The sequence below is a fragment of the Vespa mandarinia genome, chromosome 18 (genome assembly GCF_050613455.1).
Source record: "Vespa mandarinia isolate Hongniang chromosome 18, ASM5061345v1, whole genome shotgun sequence".
In the NCBI taxonomy this organism is placed as follows: Eukaryota; Metazoa; Arthropoda; class Insecta; order Hymenoptera; family Vespidae; genus Vespa; species Vespa mandarinia.
This window is the reverse complement of record NC_140827.1, coordinates 1,092,396-1,120,168: the sequence shown is the minus strand read 5'-3', so window position 1 is coordinate 1,120,168 and position 27,773 is coordinate 1,092,396. Positions and strand designations below refer to the sequence as shown.

General features: G+C 29.9%; 2 long non-coding RNA genes across 2 annotated transcripts; one reads left to right on the top strand and one right to left on the bottom strand.

The window, feature by feature from the left end:
- Positions 1 to 27: 27 nt before the first annotated feature.
- On the bottom strand, positions 28 to 3,463 carry LOC146872432 (uncharacterized). Its single transcript, XR_014983185.1, has 2 exons — positions 2,545 to 3,463; positions 28 to 2,434 (listed from the first exon to the last, which is right to left on the bottom strand). It is a non-coding gene; the product is annotated as an uncharacterized LOC146872432 (long non-coding RNA).
- A 1,797-nt stretch (positions 3,464 to 5,260) lies between these two features.
- LOC146872431 (uncharacterized) lies at positions 5,261 to 26,089 on the top strand. Its single transcript, XR_014983186.1, has 4 exons — positions 5,261 to 5,393; positions 9,246 to 9,472; positions 9,999 to 10,914; positions 24,749 to 26,089. It is a non-coding gene; the product is annotated as an uncharacterized LOC146872431 (long non-coding RNA).
- The last annotated feature ends 1,684 nt before the right edge of the window (positions 26,090 to 27,773 follow it).

The following is a 27,773-nucleotide window of genomic DNA, read 5'->3' as shown; positions in this document are numbered from 1 at the left end:
ATTTCTTAAAAATGTAGATTTCGAAAATTCAAATAAAACGTTTTATTTTATTTGGTACAAATAAATGACAAATTGTTTTTGTATATTTTACAGATATTATTAATTAAAAAGTAATTTTTATTTAGACGAATATTTTACTCAGAATAATTGAAAATTACTTATCATTACTATTGCATCCCCGGTGTACAGCCGGTCTCATAGCCTCGTAAGGGCATTGCACGGTATGCAATTGATCTCGAATGAGTTAAACAGTGAATAAATGACATAACTGATCAAAAGAGTCGATTCTTTTATTTTTATTATAGTACTGTATAATAGGTAGTTTTCCATTCTCATCGATTACATTTGATTTTGAATATGAATGATATATAAAATTAGAAAATAATTTCTATCACATTTAAATGAAGGATTACATTACTTAGAGCATGAATGGACTAAAAATTTTTAATAATAGAAAATCAAAAATTAATGCAAAAATAATTTACACACGGGATTTGTGCACACAGGATGTGGTACACTTCAGATTTTACAAATTTTAAATTTACTCGATCACAACTCAGCGACTGTGATACAACGCGGACTATTCTATCGATTGGTATATAACGATACATATCTCAACTACAGATAAATGATTGTAGAAATCCTAATGACAAACATTAACCCTTTGCACTGGAGAAATGACTTTCATTCACCACATGATTTAATGCCGCAATTCGAGAGGTGAGATACTCGCTCACCACTTTGTTTCGATGTAGAAATTCGATGCACAGTGAGAACTTTTTGTTTTCTTTCATTCAATTGTGTTCCTAAGCTCTTCCTGTATAATGTTACGAAGATAACAAACTTCGTTTCAAATGGAAATATTGTTTTCTTATTTGAAATTAATGCGCAACCATCAACCGGACTTCATTATCGGTCTTAGTTCGAACTTGAAAGTCGTGACAAAAGGATTATAAAAATTGAACTTTCTGATCCCCATAAGCATGAAACTTAGTCAATTGAAGATGAGTTTGATGTAACGTTACTTAACGAAGAAATTACATCTATACTCAGAGAGCTTGACGATAGAGAGAACACGAGCAGTGATGATAATAGTGATCGAACTTCAACCTCAACCTCTGATTCCGAAAAGATCCGTCTGAATGGAAAACCGCATAACATTCTAACAAGAATTAGGAAGGATTGTAAAGTCTGTTCTCAAAAAAATAAAGTCGGCAAAAGATATCAAACAACATACTATTGTAATACTTGTCCCGAAAAGCTGGGAATCCATCTCGGCAATTGTTATATGAAATATTATACAAAGAAAAATTACAAAGACTAATGTTTAAGAAATTATCTTCGTAAAGATGTAAAGATACATCAAATGTTAAAATATAAAAGTTTGATAGGATAATTTGTGTGTTTAATCATTTTAAGTTAGAAGTAAGAAATTTATCAAAAGCGCGACGAAATGTCTCCAGTTGCTGATTCATTCGCACGAAAATAGCTCTGAGTGCAAAGGGTTAACTTCATTTAAATTGAGTTTAAAGTTGGTCTAAAATGTCCTACACTCCAAGTACAAAACAAGCGTTAATAGTACTTAGTCTATCAGTAATAACCAACACTGTTCTACCTTAGGTTACATTTGCTAATGCATTGTAAACTATTCTTTTACTTTAATAATCCAAAAAGCTAAAATAGAAAATTCATATAGAATACAAGATAAGATACGAGATAAATTATCAATATTTAGTCCTTTTATACATCATTGCTTCAACTAATACAAAGATTGATGGTTGCTTCAATCAACCAATTAATATAGCATCTCTTTTGCCAATTTAGATCTCATAACTATATGGAAATTTTGTAATGAATTCACGAGCATTACCTTCTTTCGTCGCTTTTACGATCTATAACATTTAATAATGCATAATATATAATGAAATAGTTTGAAAAAATATTAAAATTTTTATGCATATATTAATATCCAAAATAAAATTCTTCAAAATAACTTGATTCGACCAAGTTGGATAGTTAAATTGCACATTTTTCAATTCTATATTCCCTGAGAGTCCTTTCTTATCTTTTCTCCGACTACCATTGGCGTTGTTGGCATATTTAAGTATCATAAAATAAATTTCAAATTAGGCACTTGAACTGATTCCTATTATGTATGTTCTCCAAGCAATAAAGATAATTGAGAGAAAAATCTTTGAACTATTTCAGTTGCCATGAAAAATGCCATAAGTTCGCCAAATGTTAATTGCCCAATAGATATTAAATGATCACTAAAGTACAATGAACGAAGCAAAATACTATTTCAAAATAAATCTGTTCCTGCTAAAAAAACAAACCAATATCAAAATTCTAAATTTTCATATAACTCAGTTGCATGTTCAACTTCTTTAGAAAGTACTTCTTTCTCTTGATTTCCTGCTGCAAACGCTTTTACCTGTAAAAAAGAAAAAGATCATTATACAAATTAATACGTTGATCGCCACAGTGGTCATATGTGACCACAATTCATTTCTCATCCATTAGATTATATAAAGAGATTTTTGCCTGAAGGTATATGTCTCCCATTAATTCCTCTAGCAAGAGTGTCGATAATGATGGGTTTTTCAGCTGGTTTCCTAATGTGTGACTTGAGTTTAAGATTCCTCGTTTGAATAAATACCGCTTGTTTACGGGTGTTCAAGGTCGATATACTTCCACTGTGGAGGTACATCTAACTTCGTTACAACCATCTAACTTCGTTAAAGGTTGAATTATTGGGCAAGGTATTAATTTGACCAGTTTCGGAGTCACTCTACATCAAGTTCCATGTAGATTATACATGTTGAGAAATAATTCGTTACCATCTTTTGAGGAAGCTTTTTTCAGTATAAAATGTGTTTTAGATGCTACGAAATATGAGTCGTTTCCATAAGTGATCGGTAATTCCTTATAGCATTCCTCGATCTGCCTGATCTTTACTTTCACAGGAATACATTTTAATATATATATTAGTTCTACCGTGATAACCGCCATGTATCCTGGCTGCTTCATCAAAGCATAATACATTTTGTTGGGTACTATTGTTGCTAACGAAAGAGCATTCTTAAGTATCTGTTTCTCTAAGACACACTTTTGTCGCATAATGTCGACATATAACGTGATTAGTTGTATCTTAAGATGTCTTTTTACATATATAAATTTCGAATTCACATAGGCGAAGATATTTAAGTTTTCTACAGAAGTTTTAATCTTTCCATTAAATTACCTTCCACGTGATATTTCTATGAATAATAGCTAAAGATGGCTATTCTCTTATGATAATAGATTATCCGCATAAACTCACTGGTTCTTGTTAGAGCAAACGTAAGATCTTTCTTTGTTACTGTGTAAAGTATGGGTTCTTGAGATGATTCGGCATGTTTTAGTTTCATTGCTGGACCCTCATAAAGAAGGTCATATTCATAGAAACCACAGTTGTCGGTCGGAATGTTCGACCAGTAACTTTCACTTCTATCTGAGTCGAGGCAGGCTTCTTCATCCAATGCCCATACGGTTCCTGATTTTAGATGGATTTGATTGGTCTTTGTCTTGACGGTGGCGAAATATTCTTGTAGCGTGATTCTCACGGAATCGTATACTACTACGTCGTCCCATGTTCCATAGAGGTCGCTATATTGAGAGCCTTTGCAAATACCGTCTGTCATGGCGGTGCTGCTCAAGATAACTCTTCTTGTATTGATGCTGTTTTTCTTTAGGCCTAATATAAATACGTTAGGGCCTAGAGAGAGAGAGAGAGAGAAAGAGAAAGAGAGAGAGAGAGAGAGAGAGAGAGTGCCCGTAGAGTGCAATTGCTGGCACAAATGTTGGGTCAATGGATGACAAAAATACCTGTCGTCCTTTTATTAAGATTAGTATTAAAATAAAGATTTCCATTGTAAAGATTTTTATGTCGATTTCTGAGCTGTTCCGTCTTGCAATGATGCAATTCGAAAGGCAATGGATGCTGTTAGCTCGTTTAACGTTTCTTGTATTTTAATTTATTGACTGTAGTGGGGGACTACTTTATAAATCGTCATCATGGAAGGGGGAGGTATTATTGCGCCATGCTGTGCTTAAAGAAATTGTTTATCAATATTACAGGTTTCCATGATGGCGACTGTTATTTAGATTTATTGACCTTGAGGCTGCTAGCGTGTACTATGCGGTCGCCAATATCGGTACGAACTTTTATATTATGCTTGTTTAATACTTTTACTACATCGAATGGTCCGATATATTTGTCATCGAGTTTACCTTTATGTTTTCCTTTCAGAAGATATTCTTGGTTTCCTACTACTTTAAAATCGACAATTCGCTGCTTTTTGTCATAGTATATTTTTATGTTTTTTCGTTAATTAAATTTTGTCTCACAGCTTCTTGTGATCTATTAATCTGCTCATTTAACATTCCCAGATAATGCGCATATGTTTCATTTTATAAATCATTACAGGTAGATTCGTTCGGTGTTCTGGCTAATTGGCCAAACACTAGTTCGTGAGGTGTATACATCGTTCCATTGTGTACACTTGTATTATATGAAAACATTGCCACATCAATCCAATCGTCCCATTCGCTGTTTTCAATAATGAAATGTTTAAGGAATTCTACAAGGACGTGATGTGATCGTTCGATTGAGCCGTTCGATTGTGGGTGACATGCGCTCGTCTGATATTGATGGATTTTGAATTTCTTACCAATGGCTTTCATTAATTCCGACAAGAAGTTGATACCTTGATCGGTCAAGATACCTTTTGGAGAGCCAAATCGACACATTACATTTTTAATAAATGCATCAGCGATTTCCTCCAATGATCTTGTTGAATGGGAATCACAATAGAATATTTGCTGAGAAGATCTAGCATTGTTAAAAAATAGCTATGTCCGGATTTCGTGGTAGGCATCGGACCTATAATGTCCATAGGTATTTTATCGAACGCCTTCCCAAACGTGTCAGTGATAGTCATCGGTTAATGAGTTTTTAACTTATCAAGCTTTATCGTTTGACAATTTCTGCACTTTTGTATATAATTTTGAGTATCTCTTTTTAAATTTGCCCAATTGCATGTTTGTCGGATTTTAGAGTAAGTTTTCGATTATGTCTACGTACAGACGTTGAATGGTTGTCATGTATTATTTCAATTCGTTCAGTTTCTTTAAGTATCTCTATCTCATGCCTTAATATAATAATCTTTGTTTCTCTACCTAAAAGATCGAACGACTTTCCCGCCTTACGTCGGCCCAGGATACATCTCCCACTGATCCTTTTGAGATTGCTACTGTTTTTAATTGTGGTTCGGTGGCCGCATTAAGAAGAGAATGAAGGACTTCGTCCAGAGTCCCTAGTTTAATAAAGAGTGAGATTCTTTCGTTGGCAGGTAACGCTATTAAATACCTTTCATTTTTCTTAATAACCTTTACATTTCCAAGGGTTGCGTCGGTCGGTGATGGTAGGTAATTTATGGTTGTCTACTAGCTCTTTTGCGTCTAGATCTACTAGAGTTCCATTAGTCGTAGTAAAGAAAGTAATATTCCCGTTATGCATTATTATTGTATCCTTTATTTCTACTATACTGCTGTCGATGTGAGCGTACGTTTCGTCGGTCGAAGTTTCGTCACTTGTATCGTCTGTTTCGTTGTATACGTCAAGTAGGGCTTGAGTGGTTTCATGTGTTACGTCGTCCGTTTTCCTATCTTGTGATTTTTTAGTTTCTTGAGGGTGCACGTGTTTACTTTTGGGCGTATACAATTCTTCCTCGCACGAGTTTGTCCCTACTATGGGGAGTATTTGTTTATGAAGGTCTACGGGGTTTCGAAATAAGGCGTCCGCGTTTACGTTCCTTTTCCCGGCCTTATATACGATGTTATATTTATATTCAGCTAGCTTTAATCACCATCGTATCAATCTCGATGTAGAGTCTCTCACGGAATTCAATCATACTAAGGGCCTGTGGTCTGTTAGTAAAGAGAAACTAGTACCATAAAGATAAGGTCTGAAATAATTCACTGAGTACATAATGTCTAATAATTCTTTTTCTATGATCGAATAGTTCTGTTCCGCTTGGTTTAGTAATCTCGAGGTATATGCGATAGGCAGAGCCTTCCCTATTTCGTCTTGGCTTAATATTCCTCCGATAGCGTAATTGAATACGTCTATTGTAACGACGAATGATTTTGAGAAGTCTGGATATTGTAATGATGGTTCTTGACACAGTAAATTTACTGATGTTTTGAATGAATGTCTCTTGGCTGTCCTCTGTACCTGAATGGTATGTCTTTCTTCAAGAGATTAGTGAGTGGTTTACTAATAGCAGAAAAATTAGTTATAAACCTTCTGTAATATCAGGCTAGTTCTAAGAACTGTTTTACGTTCTTTGCTGAGCGAGGTACCGAGAATTCTTGTACCGCCCTTATTTTTCCAAGGTCCGGTTTTACTCCGTCTCAACTGATTACATACCCTAAGTAGGTCATTTCTTTTTTTTAGAAAATTACATTTCTCCGGTAACAATTTTAATCCTGCTTTCTTCAGACGATCACATAACTTTCGATATTTGGTAACATGCTCTGAAAGAGAGTTAGAAGAGATTATTATGTCGTCTAAATTTACAAAGAGTTCGTTTCCTTCTAGTCCAGTGAGGATTGAATTCATCAGCCTTTGGAACGTGAATGGTGCATTTTTTAAGCCAAAGAGTATACGTGTAAATTCGTAGTACTCGTATGGTGTTGAGAATGCTGTTTTAGATGCGTCTTCCTTGTTCATGACGATCTGGTGGAAACCAGAGGCCAAGTCGAATGTACTAAAGTATTTAGCGCTCCCTAGTTGATCTAATATCTCGGTGATATTAGGCAGAGGGTAGCTATCTTTTATAGTCTTCTCGTTCAGCATTCGATAATCTACATTTTACAAAGTATGGATACAAGTCTCCATTTTTTATTCCCGTCAGCACTTGCTTTCTTCGGGACGATCCAGAGAGGTTATAAGGCGATGTTGAAGGTTGAATAACGTCGTTTTCTAAGAGCTCGCTTATCCGTTTGTTTATTTCCTTCTTGTATATAGGAGGGAAAAGATATTGGCGTACGGAAATGTATGTTGAATCTACGGTTTCGATCTTATGAGTTATGGTATTTGTGAACGTGAGTTTATCTCCTTGTAGATAAAATAGTTCCAGGGAATTTCTTATCATATCTTTTGCCATTTTTATTTCTTCTACGCTTAGTCTATCTGTTCCTACTAAAAAACAAACCAATACCAAATTCTACATTTTCATATAACTCAGTTGCATGCTCAACTTCTTTAGAAAATACTTGTTTCTTGATTTCCTGCTGCAAACGCTTTTATCTGTAAAAAAGAAAAAGATCATTATATAAATTAATACGTTGATCGCTACGGTGGTCATATGTGACCGCAATTGTTTCACTATAGTCATCGGTCACAAAAGTGCTTCAAATGTTTATAATTGTAAAAGTTGAAAGAACATTGACAGTCACTGAATTTTCAACAACATGACTAATAAGAAAATACTTTAAAATAACATTCTTGACCATATTTATACAACCATTTTTATTATTATTTTGCCATTATATGTTTAGAATAATAAAAATACTTTCGTAACGTCAAAACAAGTTATTTCGGTGTTATGGTCAACGTATCAATGTTCCATTGGTATAGCATTTGAGCAGATTTTAAAGTATAGAATAATTCTTAATTTACCGTTGGTATTTTGGATAGCTTCTTCACAGACAACAGCTTCCATAATTTTTGTAGAAAAATTACGCAAGTTTTTTCCTAATAGATTACCAATAAATATAAAACTGTTGGCATACGTAATAACACTGCTACTCTTAATTGAGTATAACATGACTATAACATTACATTTATTACAGAAATAACAAGACCAATAATTTGTGTAGAACTTCTTTAGCCTTGCGATGTACATATTTTGAATATATATTTGAAATTTTGGAAAATATATAAAATGTGCATACTTGCGCAACATATATATGTGCCAGCACAAATGGTGGTCTAAGAAGCATTTCCAAAGTATTCAATGTAAAATCATTTTTTTTGTCTTGGTATATTTTTATCAATATATTTATGATATTGCCAATAGATTGCGGTATCCAAGAATTTAACATTGTAACCATTAGGGCACTCTACAAATAAAAAATATACAGAATGTAGTGAAACAATATGGATTTACACAAAGACGGTAGAAAATATCTCATTTGGTACTGCAACACTTGCACAACTAATTAAATTTATATTACGTAATAAATTTAATTTCTGTTGGTCGATAAATAAATTTTATATCTATCTATAATTTAATTTGATTAGAATATTTTTTGTTACATCATTTTTATAAACGTTTGAAGGAAGATAATTATATTGTATACGCTTGATTTACTTGGATCAATATTTTCATACTTACTGACAAATAAATCAATAAATACCAAATATGTAGATATAAATACTCCAAAAAGTCTTTCCATGAAAAATGCGACTAGTTAGTATTTCTTGTTACTTCATTATTCTGTTTATTTGCTTCGCATGAAACTTGTTTCATATTTATTTTTAATGTTTAGGTGCATCCGTTGCTAATGTTCTTCAACCAACTTTATAAATGTTTGATAGAATCTTTTGTTTCTTGTACTCTTGTTTAATAGATGAACTAACTGTGACGTGTAAGTTTCTCTTGAATTGAACGATGACATTGCTCTTTCTTTTGGACGAATTACTCAAAAGGAATTCTCTGAAAAAAAGATTTTTATATTTATTATCCTTAATGATATTCAATATTAGCAATAATATACAAAGATGACTTGTATAAAAAAGGAAAAAAATTAGTAACATCAAGTATAATTTCTTTTTCTAAAAGCTTATAATGATTTAAAGAAGAATAATTACCTTGCATTTAACGGAAAAATAACGAATAATTCGTTATATCGAATAATTCGTAATAAAGACATTATAGTAAAATATTGTTTTATGATATATCTATATATATTGAGAATATGGTTACGCAAATGATTTTCTTGGATATCATCTGAATATCGGTATTAACTTAACATAAATGTTATACATAAGGAAAATATATCATTATAAAAAACCATAGGATCAAACGTATCTATCAATTTTTTAAACAAAGATTGATTATAAAATTAAGGTAACTTAACCTTATACGTCTAATATGGACAGCGCCATTATTTTTTCATTAGTTTTACATTTCTAGAATGCATTGTTAGATGGCACTGGTGAGTATATGCTGTGGCGACATCGTTGCGACTGTTACGCCTCCTCTGGCAAGACACATAATTAATTAACATGCCTCGGTGCTATCAAACACACACATTGGAAACTAATCAAAAAAAGTGAGAACAACAAAAAAGACAACGAAAACATCGGGAACAAAAAAGAAATCATTCGTTCTTCTTGGAACCACAGCCATAGCTGCCGAAAGTAATTGTCTGATTAAACTACAGTGTACCTGATAAATTGAAATAAATGTATCATATTTATTGTTTGATATACAAAGTTTCTTTTAACATTGTCCACGAAAAAGGCGTAGTTATATCAACCCACCATTAAAAGAATTTTTCTTTTCTTTCTTTTTTTTTTAAACAAATATATAATCCCTATTTTTGTTTCTTTTTTCTCTATTTTCTATAAAAAATATATTTATATAGAATATTTCATGTTACATAATATTTATAAAATATAGTATTCATCACGGTAGACGAATAAATTAACAATAATAAAAAAATAATGAATCGATTTACTTTTTTTTTTGCATAGAGAGTAAAAGAAAGATCGAAGGATGCACCAAATAAAGTTTCCTAAATTTTAACATCGTTTTTCGTCTCTGTCACTCGCGAGAGAGATGGAGTACTTCCATTCAACCATTTCTTCATATTCTACACACTCACACTCTTTCATTCTCTTTTTCTTTCTTTTTGTCTTTCTCTTTCTCTTATACGGCAAATAGGTACCATCATCCAAGTTCATAGGTCGTGCAGGGCAGGGGTGGCAATGACGTCAAGCCAACGTGAGCCAATGAATTGCTTCTTAGTCGAGTTTCTGGGGGGTTAGGATGATCAGTATTGGGCATGCCTCGAGGGATCGTGCTGATATTTCAGGAGTGGGGATTGCTATAGCATGCCTTCAGATAATACCGGAAGAATTATTGTTAGGCTTCACGAAGCAGATACGCTCAGTAACTGAACAGCAGCGATGGTAAAGAACGAGAATCCTGTTTGGACAACGAAGAGAGTCGCGATGCAGGCGACGGAGGCAGTGAAAAATGAAGAGATGTTCTGGCATTGAAGCACAAATGAAAGAGTTGTACGCTATGCAGCAGCAACTTCTGGAAATGATGGAAAAAACTTGATATGGAACTGCTAACCCAAGAAGCACCCTTAAAAAGCGTGCCATTAAGGAGAGGGAAGAAATTTCGACGTTCTGACGAAAAAAATCAAAGAGATGCAAGACTGTCACGCTGGAATGACAAGGCGTACTGAGAAATTATTTGGTCATCAAAGTTCGAACGAAGAACAGCATGATGAAGTTGACGGTGATGTTTTGGAGTTACCAGGGAAATTATCTATGAACGAGAAACCACACAAGGAATCGGACAAAATCTATATCTTCATGTATTTTTGAACAGAAAAGTACAAAAATCAAAGAATAGAAAACAACAACAATTTAAAAATTAGATTAGACAACAAGATAAAAAGAAAAGAAATTGTGTAGGTACGTAGTGTGTAAGATAAACAACATCGTAAATATTATTTTAACTCGGAGTACGATGAATGTATGTGAAGGAATAAGTGAGACAGATAATAAATTATTAGAAAGTGCATAGTAAAGTGTAAAATGTGTCGGCAAATTGTGGTCAATTGATGGTAAGTGATTTTAAAGAAAAGAAAAGATGATACGACGTTAAAGAGCGTGAAAAAAAAACATTCGAGCATGAATATACCTGCAGAATGGCCGAGGGTACGTTTGAAGGTCTAGTGTTAATTAGTTTTGTATATTTGTATGAGACAAATTAGTCGAAAGTCGGAGTAATCAATAGGACAAAAAGCAATATGAATTACCAAATGCGTATGCATGAATGAGAATGAGAATGAGAATGAGAAAGGCTACGGGATATACGTGAGAAAAAGAACAATGGAGGGACATTTTTGAGTAGATCGAGTCAAAAATAGCGATGAAAGATCTCAATAGACCGATAGAGAGTAACAAAAAGAGCAGTAATAAAGAGTAATGAGTAAAATCTTGAATAGAACAGCGAAAGAGTAAAAAGTTGTAGTATTTTAATTATAATGCATTTATGAATACAATCGAAGCAAGAATAAATGATTCAAATTAGTCAGTCTATATCTTCCAGACAGGATTACAAAGAATATCCAATATATATTAGGTGGATCGGAAAGTAATGTCATTTCTGCACATGTCGATATTTGATTGTGATTAAAAATAAAAATTTGTTAAAAATTTATTCGTTTGAATTTAATTTAAGAAAGCGAAATTACTTTCCGGTCCACGTAATATATGTAATACATGTATATATATTTTTTTTGTTTTTCTTTTAATTAATAAATATTTATTTAATTTATAAAGGTATAGAAATTCGAAAGGACGAAAAATCGACAAAATTTAAAATGAAACTATTAAATGAAATGTATAACGAATTACTGAACGAAAAAAATAGTTATAAATTTGAGAACATTAATAATATGAAGGGAATATATCATTGAAAATATAATTAATGAAGATTTACTATTTAGCAATTGTTTTATTTTGGAAATTTTTCGTAGTTTCTATTGCCGATGCACGATTGAGACTACATATATAATGTATATATACGTGCATATGTAGGCATATATGCGATGGGAAATACATTATAATGCGAACAAATAAAAATGAGAATTAATTGTAGCTGGCAACAGGTTTCCCTTATGAAAACCTCTTTATAAATGTAAACTGATCGTCTGTGGTAAACGCATCTGTTCCACGAGCAGATGTTGCATTTGAAAATATATTAAAGGTCGAAACGCTTTGTTAGTTCATGTCCTTGAATTAGTATAAATTTGCTCTTGCAACTGATTTTACTGGACGGGCAATAGACTGTCGCGATATTGTGAACTTGAGATAGAGAGAGAGAGCTAGAGGGGGAGGAGAGAAAGAAAGAGAGAGATGAGCGATATGGACAAATCTCATGTTAGCATTATCCGTTTAGAAAATACGTCAATGAGAGACTATGAAAAATTCAAATTGAAACACTGAACTTGTTCGTTAATTGTTATTTTAGATTTTCCATATAAAAAAGTAGATAAATAAATAAAAATATAAAAAGTAAAAAATAATAAACAAATAAAAAGAAAGGACACATTAATCGTTAGAACATTTACAACGCGAAAGTATAAAACTTTAGAAATATATTCTGAGACTTTTAATTAGCCGATATTTAATTACTTCGTTTAATTCCCGATAATGACGGCCTTTCTAATAAACGGATGATTAATTGCAATGTTTTCTAGGAGGTACTTCAACTTTCCGAGAAACTATATATTGGCTTACATTATTTTCTCTTTCCTGCCTGTTGTTTGAATTAAACTAAATGCAGTTTAAAACCGAGAAGACTGTCTCAAGAGAAGCAAGTATTTTTAATTGCATTAAATGCGACAAGCAAGTATGAAATCTCGAACTTGTTGGTTAATTGTTATTTAAGATTTTCAAAAGAAGATGAATAAATAAAAATAAAAAAAATTTAAAAAACGCGCACACACGCAGAAATAAAATTCAAGCACGTGGGTAATGCAAGTGAGTCGGAATTATTTTTCGACATGCACACACTTGCTTCTGGCCGGTTCCACATACTTTCTTCCCTCTCACTCATTCGTTATAACTCTCTCTCTCTCTTTCTCTCTCTCTCTCTCTCTCTCTTTCTCTCTCTCTCTCTCTCTTTCTCTCTCTCTCTCTTACTTCCTCCCTCTTACTCGCTATTTATCTCTTCTTCCCGTTCGATTATTCGTTCTCTATAGAACCTGTATTTATTCTTTCTTACTCCCTCCTACAAACCCGTAAACACATGACCTACTACTATTTTGTTGTAGTTGATTCTTCAGTTGCATATGTATGTGTGACTATTTATATTGAAAAGCACCGTTCTGTTTGACTGATCGATACATTATAATGTTTATAATATGAACTAATTTATTAATTTATTAATGACTCCTGATATCCATTATAATAGGATATAACTATTATTAATAATTATGTTATTTATATATTTATATTATTTATATATTTATATATTTATATATTTATATTATTAATAATTATGATAATAGGAATAACTATTATTAATAATTACGTACGACATGGAAACGAAACTATTCCTAATGAAATTATTTTTTTATTTTTGTAGACAATAATATTTATCTAAGATAAGTAAATTTAAGTATAATAAAAAGTAATTTTTTTTTTATTTATTTATTTTTTTTTTATAATTAAAATGATTTGATGTATTTTTAGACTCTATGATAAATGATATAATATAATAAATATTTTGAAAATATCTTTCTTGCAATGGTGTAAATGCTACGCTTGGAGCCGTTACCCTTGATTTTATAATAGTTTACGCCATCAATGAGAATAGATGTAATTTTTAACTTATTTTGATAATCAGATTCTTATTTTAAAGGGAAAAGTACAATTTAGGATACATCTTTTTTAAATTTTTGAAAAAGTTTTATTTTCTTTGAAAAAAATCGTAATATTGAAAGATATTTCTTCGAAAATAGTTTATGCACAAATACAAAACTTATTTAAAAAATCTAGAAAGATGTGTCTTGTATTAAATATTTTTCATTAAAATAAGATCGTATTTATCAAAATTGATCGTAAATTACTCCTGTTCTCATTGATGGCGTAAATATTTTTGACATTTTTCGCCAAGAAAATGTTTTGTACTGTGGTAACTCTCGAAATTTGCAGTAAAAGAGAAAAATGTTGTAATTCCATTATTGTTTTTCATATACACGCTTAAATGACGTGTGTTTATATACATAAAGTAATGATTGGCTGTCTGTTTGTGTGCGTTAACAGCTGATAGTAAGATTTTCTGAATATTTCCAGATACAGTAATTACCTTGATTATTATAATGAGCTTTGGACAGATGATTTTTCCAGATGGAAAAATAAGAAATTAACGTGTCAAATATTAATAAATATTTTTATATCTTAAATAATTAAAATTTATAATTATATATCTATTTATACATTATTTTTATATTACAATTAAATTCTTATAATTATATAATTATTTTTTTAAAAGATTTATTAAATATTTTTATTACTATAATTTTTCTTATTTTAAATTACATTGAAAGATTATAATTTAGATTATAAAATAATTATTTTATATTTTAATAAACAATAAATTATATTAAATTATCGTTCTTAATTTATATTATAATTACCTAATTACATTATTAAAGAGTATAAAAATAATTATAAGAATTTATTTATATATTATAATATATGACATATCTAAAATTATTTATATATTAGGATAATAATTATTTTTACTTTACGTAATGTCAATGGATCTGAGTTTTTAAAATATTGTTAAATTTTTGAAAAATTTGTAGTTCCTTTTAGATTTTATACATTAAAAATACATTAGCTCTATTTATTATTATTGTAATAGTAATAGTAATAATAATAATATGAAGTTAACTTCTACAAAGTAAACTATAATAAAATAGGGCTGGGAAAAGAATTTCACAGATGATGTGGAAACAAATTCGTGTATTGATCTTTACTAAAAATAATATATAATATATATGTTCATTATTGATTAATTCTGAAAAAATAATAAACAAATATATATATATATATATATATATATATACTTTATATACATTTGTAATTAAACAAAATTATACTTCTGCTGTGATCTAGCATAGATCATCGTGAAATTCACGTCAATCATCAGTAGAAGAAATAAATGTAAGAGATCAAATACTACAGCTTTATTAAATTATCAAATTAGAAAAAAAATATAAATTAATTAATTATTTTCATTTACATTGATACGATAAAAAAAATTAACATAATTATATAGTTGCGAGAACTTCGATTCCTGAATTACGAATCTAGATCCTCGTCCATGTCATTTTACGTGATGGTTTTATGCACGAACATTTAACAAATCGTGTTCTTAATATTTCAACGCATAATCGCCCATTCATAGATACGTCTAATCCTTTGCATTTCGAGCAATTTTTAATATCAACAACTTCGAGTCATTTTTACTATGAGCTATTCAGCTATTCCAGGAGTATTTCGCCAGATTGATTACAATAAGCATACAGTAAAACCTGTTTTTGTGCGGTGGATAGGGAACGCATAAAAGAAATCGTACAAAAAAATATTCGGAAATTTTATAAATTCTTACATATAATAAACAACTTTGTACGATATACTACCTAAAATTTTTTTTATGCGGTGGATAGGGACCGCATAAAAAAAGTCGGACTTAGAAAATACATCAATAATTTATGAAATAGAATAGAAATGAGAGAACGCCTTCAATTAAATTAAATAATTAAATTAGACCTGAAGAAATAGTAAAAATATTTAATTCTTCATTGTACATATACAATGGAGAAATTTTCAAATTATACATTAAATAGTTTGGTGTTACTCGTCGTAATCCAAAACGCGCATCTTCTTGTGATGAATTGATTCAAAATCGCTTTCGTCGCTTGAAGATAGGATTTCAATTGATTTGTTTTTTGGTACCATAAAAAGTCAGTGATCAGTTTTTGTGACGACGGTCGACTAGTCAATTGCTTGTAAACGTCACGATAACGAGACATGCATGATCTCAACTCTTTTTGGAATTTTAAGCGTCTTTCCGCATTGGTATCTATTTTAAGAAAATGCGTTTCCAATTTTGTAGAAATCTGGATTCCTGCATATATTTTATCTGCAGTAATAGATTCCAGTTCTTCTTGTCCATTATCATAATCTACCAAACTATTGATAATGTCATTATCATTGACAGTTTGGTCCTTAATCATCTCGTCCAGGATCATTACAATATGTACGTAACTGACTCTGCCTTGTCAAGAGATTGTTTAAAACAAATGAACAGAGCATTGCGAAGTCCAGATACATCTTTGTCAAGGAGATCACGTAATCAAAGTTCGTCCACAAAATGTATATGTACATTGATAGGAAACATTAAATTGGTGCTAACGTCGATAAGATTCATATATCGCATAAAAATAAATCGCACGAAAAAAATCGCACAAAAATAAAATCGCATAAAAAAGGACCGCACAAAACCAGGTTTTATTTTATACCAAAATATCTCGCTACATGTATAAAAATACGAAGTTGTTCATGGATGCTGTCGCAGCGGCGAACAACGGAATGCAAATAATGAAACGATACCTGATGAAAAGTAAAAAACATTTCTTTTGTTTCCGTTTGTTATAGTTTCTTCTTGTCTTACTATCTAATGATCGTTATGCATTTGTTTTCATACTGTTTCTTACTCACGATAAGTCGAAGCTAATTGTCTTTACTATTATAATATAAAATGTATTAACACGTTGACTGCCACGTCACCCATATTCGGGTGACAATAGAATTTCTAATTGGGCCGTGTCATCCGTATTGGGGTGACATTTCTTTGACTACTTGCGAAGGATATTCGTATGTGTTTGAAAAAATATTAAATATATTTGAAGATTAAATATATTGAAAAAATTTTCGCAGAGGAAGTAACAAAGCTATTGAATATTAATTAATATAAATTATATTTATTAATATAAACTTAAATTTATAATGAATATTTATTAATATAAACTATTGTTATAAAAATAATACGAAAATGGTTTATTAAGAAAATTATGTAGAATGTAAAACTTTAAAACATTCTATACAGAGCTGAGGTTGGTCGGGACAACTTGAACAATAAGTTGTTGTTTTCTTTAAATTTTAAAATAAAAAAATTTTAAATAAAAAAAAATTAAAAAAGAATTTTTTTTCTTTTTTTTTTTTTTTTATTATAAACAAATTTTTTAATAAAATCTTTTTTTAATTTCTTATTATTTTTCACGATACGCGTGACCTCAAGGAGATTTTACTGAAAACGCTCGTGGCAGTCAACGTGTTAAATAATATTTCTATGTATATAAATAATGTTTAAGTACATTTTTATTATTATTATTATTATTATTACATTACATTATATTATATTACTATTGTTATTAGTTTCAGTAGTAATAGTAGTAGTAGTAGTAGTAGTAGTAGTAGTAGTAGTAGTAATAGTCGATGTAGATTAGAATGAACTAGTCTTACAGGGGAAACCACATAAAAAAAATAACGGTAGAAGTTTTACTTCATGGGTAGTGTAGAAATGAATTCGTTTTAATTTGTATTAAAATAATATAATATATATAAGTATTCAATAATTATTTACAAAAAAATATTCGACATATTCCTATTTTTGTCGAAAATTTATATATTAATTTTTATACGTGTCAATTATATTTATTATTTTCTATACATTTATCGTGAAACAAATATGTACTGACATCGTATCTACCACGGAGATATATGTTACCATCAAAGAGAGATACACATATGAGAGACTGAAAAGAACGATTTCACAGTCTACTAACACTATTTACTTTACCACAAATGAAACCGATTATTATATGTGGGTGAGGAGAAAATAATCAATACAAGCTTATATTCCGATAGGATAAACGTATAATGGTGATAGCATTATATACTTCAATAATATTAACTTCAATAATATTAACAAGAATAAAATTAACAGTAGAGATCAACAATAAACCAGCTATCGCAGTTACGTAAAGTTATAATTTATAGAAATTGTTGAAATTTCTGTTTCATTTTATTTTTTAAATCGATATTTATATTGACTTAAATTAGAAAAAAAGTTTCTTTGTATTCTTTCAGCCATTGATATTACGATCGTACAACTCTGGTAGTATTAATCAATCAATCTGTTAATAATGGCTTGCATTTAAAAGGTGACGTATTACTGAGTATTTTTAGAAAGGTTATAATTATATCAAAAATTTGATTTACTTTTGCATTAAAATACGAAGAAACTTTCTCCTCAACTTAATATATCAATTAGTAATATCAATAATTATTATAATTTTATGGATATTGATTAGAATTATTAATAATATCAATTGTTTAGAATTATCGATGTACATTGGATTTATTCAATGTTATGATTAATTTTTACAATAATACAATTAAAGCGATCATATTTAACAAATGAATAATATTACTTACATGATTATTTTATTGATAATCTATGAAATGTCTATCCTATACGCGATCGGTTCTCCGGCGTTCAATTTCTGCGATATTAATCATATCAACTAAAAAACTTGTTAAACATGCTCCAATTATTGGAAATAATAATAGTCCAATAATAATACTATCCGTTAATTCGACATTACTCTTGACGACTCTAAATATAATTTGGCAACAACTCTGTAATTATTAGGGAATATAATATTAAATATTATTATTTCGAGATATTTTTATATTATTACAAATATTTTACTAAATTTTCTTGATTATACCTCGGTGTATATTTTATTAGGATCAGACGCTGACATGCTAATCAATCTTTCGTTTATCGTTTGAATACAAATGTAAATCAATGTAACTGCACCAAGTTCCAATAACAATATGGTCGTTAAAAATGCTCCATACTGCGAATTGAACGAAACATTAATTTAACACATTTTTTTCATTTCATTATTCTTCTATAATTTTTCTTTTAATTGAAAATAAAATATTGTTTTACAGTTTACCAGATAGATCAAACCAGAACGCTTTAGAATCGTAGAACAGCATCCAAATTGTGCAGATAGCATCCAAACTATACCAAGTATAGCAAGTGCTAATATCATTGTTCGACCTCCTATCGGATTGTTAATATAATAATCTTCAAATTTAAAACGTATCAATATGCTCGCACCCACTATTAGCATACCTGTTGCCTACGAAAAAAAGTTATAGATAAATATGCACGTATAAATAAATATCAATTATTATTATTTCGATTGATCATTCTTATTAATTTTCCCGAGAACGTATAATAATTAATAAACTTCATATGAATTATATTTTAACATAAGATTCATTATTTAAAAGATAATATTAATGATGATAATGTTAATAGGACATATTGAAATGCTTGAACATTTTTAAATTATTATTTTCGAATACTTCATTATTATTCCAATTAAACGATCTAAACATTAATATTTAAAAAAAAAATCATTAAAAATCGTCAAAATATTTTGATTCATTTTTTATGTTATTTTTATTAAAAATGCATTAGAGTCTTCTGAAAATGTTAATAATATTCAATTAATCTTTCAGTATACTTTCTAAGTATTCTACTTATTTATTTAAAAATTTCAATCAACATTAAAAATTTTATTTTTAACAGAAAAAACGTCAGACTCTCCTTGAAATTTTGTGAAATGAAGTTTCGTATCATACAAACGGAAGATATATTAATTAAAAGACTAAAACCAAAAGGTTTAATTGAGCCGTTTATTTTGAAAGTGGCCTAACTCCATTTGTCAATTTTTTTCCGGTTGCCATAATTACATGTACAACTCTTTGTTATTTATCAGTAAAGTATTTCAAATTACTTATATTCTGAGCAAATACGATAATTCTTGACACATAAGTTTTCAGAGTTAGTTCAATAATTGAACCGTGTAGTTTGAAAGTGGCTTAACTCCATTTATACTTATAAGAAATAGTAACTAATGATTTAAAAAGAAATCGAAAAAGAAACAGAATTATAGAACAATATTCGTTTAAAAAAAAAAAAAAAGAAACACATTATAGAAAGACACATTATAGCATACAGTGACATTTGCGCCGGGCAAAATAGAAACATTAAAGTAGGTTTAATGTGGTTAAAAATTGTCCGAACTTTGGAAAATAATGTGGAAATCGTAGATTACAAACTTTTAATATCAGGACATTCGTTTTTACCAAATGATAGAGATTTTGGCGTAGTAGAAATGTCATTAAAAAAAAATAATTTACTGTTCGTTCCCCAAGATTATTACAAGATTATTAAAAAGTGTCGGAAAGGTAATAATTTTATTGTAAATGAAATGAGACAAGAAGATTTTGTACCAACAAAATTAGAAGACGCAATTTTTAAAAGAGTAAAGAATTCTAATGGAGAATCAATAAACTGGTTAAAAATATGTTGGATGCGTTTTGTCAGAAATAAACCGTATAAAATTTTCTATAAGACATCAATGAATGAAAATGAAAATTTTAAAGTCCTGAATTTATTACCACATCGGGGTAGACTAAGAAACTTCGAAAATATTGTATTGATACCACTGTATAAAAATATCAGACAAATTACAACAGCAAAATTCAAGGACATAATTGACCTATTACGATATATATCACCGGAACATCATGGTTTCTTCATATCCCTTTCACATACACAAAATCTAGATGAGTAGTAAATTGTTTTGTAATAAATTTATATTTGTAATTTTGTACGTTATGTAGTTAAAAAATGTTTTGATTCGCATAAATTATTTTTTCGAAATGTTTTAAAGATATGTAAAATAAATTGAGTATTGTTTTTTTCAATTTGAAGCATCTTAAATTATGTTGAATGGATTTAGGCACCTTCAAATTTTATAATGAATCTGATTGTTAATTTTGAAAGTGGCCTAACTCCATTCTTGATAAGAAAACGCATATTATTCACTTAATAATTGCCATTATTTTAATAGGAATTATAAATTTAACACCCTTAGATACACTTAAGTAGTATGACTCATTAGTATCCTATACGTATATTTTTAAACTCATTGAAACGCAAATCCTTAAATATCTCGATTTGAAGATAAATGAACATAGGCCACTTTCAAAATAAACGGTTCAATTACAGAATCAATCAATCAATATTGTTTCGTTTGCGGTTTTTCTCCAAAACAATTGTATCATGTATCTCTATTCTAATCGATTAACTAATCCATAAACAAGCTATTCAATTAATGTCAAACAAACAAATGAGCAAATCAACTAGTGTCATTGATTCGTCAAATAGCAAACTGTTGTGCAGCAGTTGATTTTATGTACGATTATACTAATTAATCAGTTGATATACAATTAAAATGAGCATTGACGCGTCCGTAAGATACCATTTAATTTAGCTCAATTATATACTGCCCGGTGTTCTTGACGTCTCGGAGACGTCAAAGTCTACAATGGCACATGAAATGAATGACGTTTCAGAGACGTCATCGTATGTCAAGTGATTAATCATGTAAATAATTAAACAAAAATATTCTAATTTAGATATCTCTAATTATACATTCTTTTTGATTTAATATTGTAGAATAATATATCAAAGATAAATTACACTGTATAAAATATAATGTAAAAAAAAAAGAAAAAATAAAAAATAAAAAAGTTATATAATTTTCTATAGCAAATAATATAGTATATTATAAAACAATAAATCATAGTATTGGATATAAAATTGTACAAAATAGTGTATAATATAGTGTTTTTAATTAAGAATTATACAATTGCCTGATATAAGAAAAAAAGTCTATAAAAATAAAGTCTTCCATTAGATATGAAAAATTATAAAATTCAAATATCACTTATCTTACCCAAAATATACAAGAGAAAAATACGAGGAGTGTCTTCATTATTGTCACTTTATCAGCCATTTTATATTCGTTATCTTTTCTGAATGCTCTTCTTCTTCGGTATATATTTCTTTGCTTTTGACACATCACATACGCTGTCTTTTAACGAATGACAGTTACAATCAATTCGAGTGAGAAGTTCCGGTTTCCCTCCCTATTTTTCCATCACACCTTCACACCCAATCCTGGACTTCGTGCTCGAGCGTGCGCCGTTTAGTTTTAATTTAGGAAATATTGACGCAATCATAAATTACAAATTACATCATTATAAATATTAATATGGTACCAATAATTTTGATTTTCATTCTATTTATTTTCTTTTTTTTTCTCTTTTTTTTTTTATTATTCTTTTTTCTCTCCTTTTGATTTCTCCTATCGATTATTCTCCATATCCATATGCATATCCTTTCGATCATTTTACTTTTTAAAAATTGTTCACTTACACGTGCGTCTCTCAAGTGTCCACGGAACTTTCTCCTAAGGGTTATATATCACTATTGGAAATATTTACCTTTGCGAATTCTTTGAATACTCACTATAAAAGAGCATAGATAAAAAAAACATTGCATAAGGTTATGTATTTTTTAAATGTAGCATAAAGTCAAGCATATAGCTTCAATAATGTATTTGATCGGACAATAAATAAATATTGAAAGTAGATGCTTGAAATATCCATTGACACCCTCTAGTCTACAAAATCATCAGAACAAAAGGATAACACATAGGATTGTTTAAACATTTGAAAGAAATATCCTGACCTGTCTCCGATCAATAGTCATCTTTCTTTTCCATGAATTGATTGTATTTCATTTCCGCTCTGTTTTACTTCTTTCCTACTCTCATTACTGTTCTTGCGGACATTTCGAGAGACACCAAAAAGTCAATCAACCTTTCGAACTTACATCGTTCAGATCTCCGAGTCGTATTAAAGATTACTCTTTTAGAAATAGCTAGCATAACTAACTTTACGTTAATATACACGAACACATCTAGCATTGTATCTCACTTCAACAAATAATGAGTTGTTCGAAAAGTAATTTCGTTTTTTTGTTTATTTTTTTTTGTGAAAATAAAAGACAATTTTCGTATAATGTACAAATATTTTATTAATTTATATATTGGCCATTCTGGTACAATACCTTTTGCCATCTTTCTGGTAGTAACATGATTCCACGCTCGTAAAATTTTTGGTCTTTGCTGGCAAAAAACTGATCGAGGTGATTTTTGACCTCCTCATTTGAAGTGAAAGTTTTACCGTCTAAAAAATTTTATAGTGACCGGAACAAATGATAATCCGAAGATGCCAGATCTGGAGAATATGGTGGGTGTGGCATTGTATCCCATTCAAGCTGTAAAAACTTTTGGCGAGAGACCAAACTTGTATGAGGTCTCGCATTATCTTGGTGGAACACTACACCTTTTTTGTTGATTAATTCTGGCCTTTTCTGTTGAAATGCATCATTCAGTTTGTTCAGCTGATGACAGTAAACTTCCGAATTAATTGTTGTGTTATCCGGTAAAATCTCAAAAAAAAAAACGACACAAATTTCTCTCCGTGAGAACATGGGGAACCCATATATCGAGCTTCGAGATTAAACCCAGGCCTTTCAAGTGGTCATAAACACTTGAATTTGATAAATTTAACCTCTCACCGATCTCACGTGTTGTTATTCGCCAGTTTGCATCAACTAATGCCTTTATCGTGTCTTTATCAGCTAAAACCGGCCTTCCAGAACATGATGCATCTTCGACATCAAAATTGCCGGATCGAAATTTTGCAAAGCAGTTCTGGCATTGGCGAACTGTCAACACATCGGTTAATTTCTTTCTGGCTTGAACAAGATTTTTTATCTTTTCTATAATAAAAAAGTAAAATATGACGAAAATGTTGCTTATTGCTCTCCATATTTAAAAGGTCACGAACCAAAAACTACTGTGTAGAATCAATTGGACTTTTTCACACACAAGCCTTGTTATATCAGCTTTCAAAATATATAATGATTATGCGGCTTAAGTGTGAAGTTGGATGCAAAAAAATACAATTAAATCCTCTGTCGGGAAAAAACGAAATTACTTTCCGAACAACCCAATATATTGCGATATTTAATTCACACTATATTCATTGCTGCGCATCGGATACGCATTAGAGCAGATACTCTCACGAGTTCCATGGGATCCTTCAAAAGAATTCACATTCTTTCAGTAATTTTCAAGAACGTGCCGAACGGTCTTTTGTTAATGACCTTCAGCGTAATCCTAACCTTGTGTTGTCGCTCTTATTAATCGCGTCCAGTGATTGGATTAGAAAGAAACTGGGGAAGATTCTCCGTGCAAATCGACTATCATCACTGGACCGATGTGAAAAGCGTATCTGAAAGCACTCTCGTAATTGCTTGTTTATAGAATAAAGGAGAGATTTATTAAAAATTTATTTCATTTGTTAATGTTGAATAAATTTATATATTTAAATTTATTTATATTTATGTATTTTTTAATTTATATGATAATTATTTATTAATTAATCTATAGATAATTTAAATAGCTTAAATAAAGAGCTTAATATTGAAGATATTAGAGTAACATAGATTGTTTTTAAATAATTGTTATAGAGAGTTTACAAATAGTAGAAATAAAATGATTTTTAATCATTAAGATAATGTTAGAAGCTTTATATAGTTTATTTCTTATATATGTAAATATATAGAGAAAAAATTTTAAGTTAATATAAAGGATTATATTAATTTTAAATTGATAAATATATTAATATTATTTTTTTATTGAAAATAAAATGTTTTAATTAAACTATATAAATAGATTAATTAATAATAAGAGGGAAGATGTAGGAGTAAATTTAATTGGAAAAAGTATTCAGTTTAATTATTAACAATAATTTGCCTCTATTTTGGCTTCAATTAATCACGACGCAATATAATTTTGGTCTTTCAAGGTGAATATTGGTGACACTGATCCTGTGAGCGGCCTAAGAACCAGTCAAATCACCACGTAAGGAAACGAACCAGTCGAGTTTACTAGCAGCCTATCGCAAAAAACGAATTATCAGAGAATCAACGAACTGTCGGAAATCGCAGTGATAAAGTCCGCCAGACTCATCAATCTGGTAGCATTACATCTTTCAAGTAAGATTATTTATTTTTCCTTTCCTATTCTCTTCCTCAGTGGAAGCCTCTGCCGTAGAAAACTTAAATGGCTTAAAGTTTAAGCGTCGAATTTTCAAAGCTCAATTAAAATGCTTTTTAAAGATATAATTCAATTTTGTCGAATAAATGGAAACATATATCATTTAAGGTCAAAAATTAATCATATGAAGGAAAGCTTTATTATTTTCAATGAAATTCAAGATACTTTATTAAAGTACTTCCCCGTTGCGTGGACGTACTTAGATGAAAAACTTGATATTGAGAATAATTACGTAAAAACATTGTCAATTGCAGAAAGATTAATAGTAATAGTAAACGCGAGTAAAGTTTTGTAATCTAAACGATGATAAAACGATATATCTACCGCGAATCGCACTGTCCAATTTTAGCGGCCGATATAAAGATTGGCCCGGTTTCGCGAATCAATTCAAATATTCCATTCACAATAATCGTTTCCCGGACGACTGTAAACGTTTAATTTATCTAAAATCATGTCCACAAGGCGAACTCGCGTCATTCATTTCATTTATAAACATTACCGCGTCGAATTATGTTCTCGCTTGGAGCAACATTGATTGACTATTACAATCAGCCAAAACTGCACTGCAACGTGGTCTGAAGATCTCTGATCGAATGGATTTCTTATCTTGGATCAATTATTTAAATTTTTACATGAAATGAGAAGCTTATTCTTACAGACACATTCAATCTCATCAACGATTATTGTATAGAAGTAACCACGGTTTAAAAAATTCTTCCGGCGCATATTAAACGCGAAGATTATCCTAAATTTTTAAATATATACATGCTATCAAAACCGCAGCAAGCTTTTTCAAAAACATGCTTTGCATCATCCGTGCAAGAAATCATTACGCATCCAAATATCATAAGTTAATCGATGCAACGATCGAGTAACATGGCGAACAATGTCGAAAAAATAAAACAGTAAAATTGCCTCCTCACGAATCATGATTGCCTCCTCTCGAATCTAAGGAACTTGTAAACGATGCAATCTTTCATATCATATCTTGTTCATCATATCTTTCATAACAAATCCATAAGAAATAAAAATGGCACCATCGGAACCATTACTATCAAATACATACTCTTCTTAAATTTATTATTATAATAACAACATACTAATCTATTAATAAATATTTATATAATTTAAATAATTACAATTTATAATTCATACTTATTAATATTTTCTTTTTATATTAAAATTAAATTCTTTCAATCAAATAATTATTTTTTTAAAAAAACTTATAAATATTTTCCTTATATAAAATAATCTATATTAATATACAATGAAAGATTATTAATCTAAATATAAAATAATTATATTAAATTTATATCTTAATTATAAATAAATATTATTAATTTATAATCTTAATTAATATAATAATTACCTATCTACATTATTAAAGAATATAAGAATAATTATTTTTCTCTTATTTAAATTCTTTCATATTTATCGAATATATGCTATAATATATGACATATCTTAAATACTTTATTAATTAGGAGAATAATTATTTTTCTCTTATTTACATGTACTTACAAAAATACTTCACATGTACGCTCAAAGGCAAACCTTAACTTTCACCTTCTCCCCTTTTTCTCTTAACGCTTTGTCTTATTCGCTCTTACTCACTTCCTCAATTGCAAGCTGAATAATAAGCGAACTTAAAGTCGTATGGACGATGGCAGATTCCAGCATCACGATTCTTTACATGTCAATATTATCAAAAATTAAAACAAACGTGGAAAGCATTAGCGCAATCAACAATATGGAGGAAATGGCATCAAAGTGGAGCAGAAAATTTCCAAGTTATATATTCCGAAAAAGATAATACGCCGCCTATGCGATGAATTTTAGACCACGTTATCACAAGCCATCTTGATGAGGAAGGGATCGTTTACGTAGCAACAATCCACAAGGTCACAAAAACGAACGAGGTTGCATCGCTACCAACCAAGGCAGATTAAATGTAGTCATATGCAATTATTAATTGTTTATAAATTTTATTTCTTACTTGATTAATTCGAGTAACGTATCAATGTAATTAACTTATAAGTTCAACATATGTCAGCTTATAAGTCATTTATACTACGCATATATTCGTATTCGTATTCATGCACTATCATATTCGAATCAACGAATATAGTACAAATATAACATTAATAGATCATTTATGTCAAATAAATCTTAGCGAATCTTCAACGAATATCTTTATTCTTTTTTGCTTTAAACGTGATCATTTAAGGGGACAAATATGTTGACGCACACGTGTGTCTCTCAGTTAATCATAGTAATTTTTCCTAAGAGTCATATATCACTATTGGAAATATCTGTCCTTGGGAACTTTTTGGAAACTCGTTAAGAATGAGTATAGATAAAAAATACATTGCTATTTTTCTTCGAGCTTATGCATTTTTTTGTCAAGCATATAGTTTCAATAATATGTTTGATCGGACAATAAATAAACATTGAAAGTAGATGCTTGAAATATCCATTGGCACCCTCTAGTCTACAAAATCATCAAAACAAAAGGATAACACATAGGATTGTTTAAACATTTGAAAGAAATATCCTGACCTGTCTCCGATCAATAGTCATCTTTCTTTTCCATGAATTGATTGTATTTCATTTCCGCTCTGTTTTACTCCTTTCCTACTCTCATTACTGTTCTTGCGGACATTTCGAGAGACACCAAAAAGTCAATCAACCTTTCGAACTTACATCGTTCAGATCTCCGAATCGTATTAAAGATTACTCTTTTCGAAATAGCTAGCACAACTAACTTTACGTTA